This window comes from Aedes aegypti, chromosome 3, assembly GCF_002204515.2.
Source record: "Aedes aegypti strain LVP_AGWG chromosome 3, AaegL5.0 Primary Assembly, whole genome shotgun sequence".
In the NCBI taxonomy this organism is placed as follows: domain Eukaryota; kingdom Metazoa; phylum Arthropoda; class Insecta; order Diptera; family Culicidae; genus Aedes; species Aedes aegypti.
Window position 1 is genome coordinate 117,428,256 of NC_035109.1, and position 3,574 is coordinate 117,431,829.

A 3,574-nucleotide genomic window follows, 5' to 3' on the forward strand; every position below is an offset into this window, starting at 1 on the left:
AATTTTCAAGAGCATAAATCTGGGAGAACCAAACACCCGTTTGAAATGAAAACCCATGATAATAAATCTTCGAGCTATTTAGTGGAATACCTATAAGTAAATGAAAAACCGAATTTAGTACTATACCATTTAATGCCACTAGAGTTTGTACCCTTTGACAGATACTCGTATTTTGACCTCTATGGTCTTATCCACTGGTGTACTAAACTGATTCGGTCGAAGAATTTTGACACTAGAGCGGGTCCAGGTCACGTGGGGATCATACGGGAGCGTGCCCCGCTCAAGTGTCACAATTATCAGACCGAGTGAATTTAGTACACCGGTGGATTAGACCATTGTAAGGCCGTCTTCAGTGTCGTGTACTAAAAGTCGAGTCTAGTGAAAACGGCCTAGCAGTTGAGGTCGATATACGCGTATCTGTCAAAGGATACCAACTCTAGGGGAATTGAATAGTATAGTACTAAATTAGGTTTTTCATTTACTTATGAAAACTCAATCGATTGATCACCGCCAGCTAGTGATTAATCGATTAAGTTTTCAGCTTAAACGGATGTTTTGTTCTCCAGGTTTGTACTCTTGAAAATTTGAGGTTTGGCTTCGCTTCATCTTCACCTTAAATGTTGGCAAATATTTATTGAACTTCTTACGATTTGTCTAGAATGATCTTCACATGAACTTTTGCTAAATTTTATAAACTTTGTGTTTTGAAGCCTTCCAAAAAACTAAGCCAACAGATTTTTTGAGAAACATAAATAAATTACTCGCACAGAAGAGTAATAACCGTACAAATGCTATGGTTTAAAATATACTATACATAAAATAAGAATAATTGAAAAAACTCAATTAAATTAGCTTATTTCCCACGTTTTTAAGAACTTCCCGGGATCCCGGGAAATGACAATTTTAATTCCCGTTTCCCGGGAAAATTGGAAACTCTATCTATCAGGGAAATCCCGGAAAAGAATGTTATCGTAACGGTAATATTCATCTGCCTGGCACGAGCCTCAACGACTCTCTTGCGCGAAGGGCAAGCCCAAAAATTTGACTTATGATTGCCCTTGCAATTGGCACATATGAATTTATCGGTATCTTCCTTCAATGGACAGACGTCCTTGGCGTGAGGAGACCCTCCGCAAATCATGCATTTAGCATCCATGCGACAATTTTTTGTTCTATGACCCCACTTTTGGCACCGACGGCACTGAGAGGGGTTCAGGTAATTTCCTCCAGGTTTCTGGAAATGTTTCCATGTCACACAGACATCGAACATAAGTTTTGCTTTTTCTAAAGCTTTAATATTATTTAGATGTTTTTTGTTAAAGTGAACTAAATAATATTCTTGAGGCAGCCCTTTCCGAACAATGCCAGATTGGGTTCTCTTTTTCATAATGATTACTTGGACTGGGGAGACATTATTTGGAAATCGTTTATTCCATTTTTGATCTCTTCAGGTGACTTATAGTCATTTGAGAGACCTTTCAAGACGACTTTGAACAAACGTTCAGTTTTTTCGTCGTAAGCAAAATAAAATGTGCTTCTTCCTTTCAAGATGTTTGAGAAGAAGTTCGCGATCTTTAAGAGTTACCGCAAAACGCGACAGTCTTTTCTTTGGCATTGGAAGTAAACCTTGATTCCAGTAATGTAGTGACCACGATAGGCGCCATCCTTTGCTTCCTCACTTGAATCAAAGAGCCTGGGCTGGATACGTGTTGGGAAAATTTGTCTAGAGCTTCAAACTGATTACTCATTTCGATGAAATTACTAACATTATTCATTTCACCCTTGGAAAAAAGTTTACAATCCGGAGAAAGATCCTTTCTTCAATTCTTGCCACGTTTAGTGACAGTTTTAAATCCCAATTTTTTGGAAGGGAGTTGTGAGTCCAAAAATTCACCCTTCCTTTTGTTTGTAGTTAAACGAAAGGAGACGAGACCTCCTAAGAGGTTTATCCCAAGACGGTGTCCAAGAAGGATTACCACCGCTAGCTTTCGCCAACGGGTACAACGAAAAATCGAAGGTACGGGTCCAAACTAGGATCGTAAAGGGATCAATAGTAGAAACAGTAGTACTGAAAAGTACTGTTTTAGTAGCACTGAAAGTACCGTTTTTAATTTTGGCACTGAAAAGTACTGTTGTTGTAGCACTGAAAAGCACTGTTTCATTGCTTAAGGTAGTTTAAAAAAAAAACTTCCAAGAGCAGAGAGAATTCAATTACGCACAGCACGAAGGAACGATGCGCACTGACCAGCTGCGCTATTGTAGTATCCAGACCCATTAAAACACTCACTTTCAGCCGATTCAGTCATCGACCGAATGAAAGTGAGCTGTGTTTGAAGCAGCACAACCAGCCGCGACAAAATCCTTCATCAAACTGACTTCTCGAGTTCTTGATTACGCGATGAAGCTCAAATCGTTTTTCGCGCTCATTCTCTTTCAAACTGTCAATCAAAAGCACACTCAAAAAGTTCATGTCAAATATATTGTACACTGACAACAAATCGTACACACTAACATAAATACATGAAATAATATTTTTTTCTTTCTCATACATAAATTTTATACATATCAACTCTAGCTTCCCCATCAGGATCTACAAAAAGAAATTTAAAAACGCTTTTCTAAATTAGGAAACAAAAATTTTGAAAATAAAATTTCTCAATTGAACCCTAGCTCTAAGCCCTTTTGGAAGTTATGTAAAATTTGAAGAACCTCAGAAGCCAATTCCGGCATTGAAAGAGGAAAACAAATTATTACGGTCTATTACAAAACCTAAATTTTATTTAAGAACTTACTAGCATGTCGAAGATAGATTTATTTACATTCTGATCAACAAACTTCAAGCTTTTTATTCTTAGTTGATATATTTAACAAATGTTTTCGGTTGGCATATTTTCCTGACAAATGTAAAAATGCCAAATCTGTACCAATTTTAAAACCAGACAAACATCCTGCAGAAGCTTCTAGCTATCGTTCAATCAGTTTGATTTCCTCCATAAGTAAACTTTTTGAATCAGTGAACGTTTTGAACAGAATGATGATGAACATCAATGAAAATTCATTTATTGCCAATTAACAGTTCGGATTCCGCCATGGACATTCGACCACTCACCAAATTTTACGTGCAACAATTTTGATTCGTTCCAACAAATCTGAGTGCTATTCTACTGGTCTTGCTTTTCTAGGCATAGAGATGGCATTCGACAGTGTTTGGAATGAAGGCTTGATTGTAAAGTTAACTAAACTTAATAAACTTCAGGTTAATTTTCAGAACTCCAAGTCTGAAAGACTTCATGTATGAGCTGGTGTTCCTCAAGGCAGCATTTTGGGGCCAATATTATTCAATATTTTTACATCTGACATTTCTGAGTTACCTCAGGGATGTTAAAAATCCTTATTTGAGGTTGACACAAGACCTTCCGTCAAAGGACGAAACCTGCATGTCATCTGTAATAGATTTCAAAAGGAAGATTTCTTCAAATGAGCATGAGCTTGAGCATGAACATTGATGACCGTACAATTCGTAGTTGCTACTCCGTGATTGACAAGAATCATCAAAATTGTACAGGGAACCAAC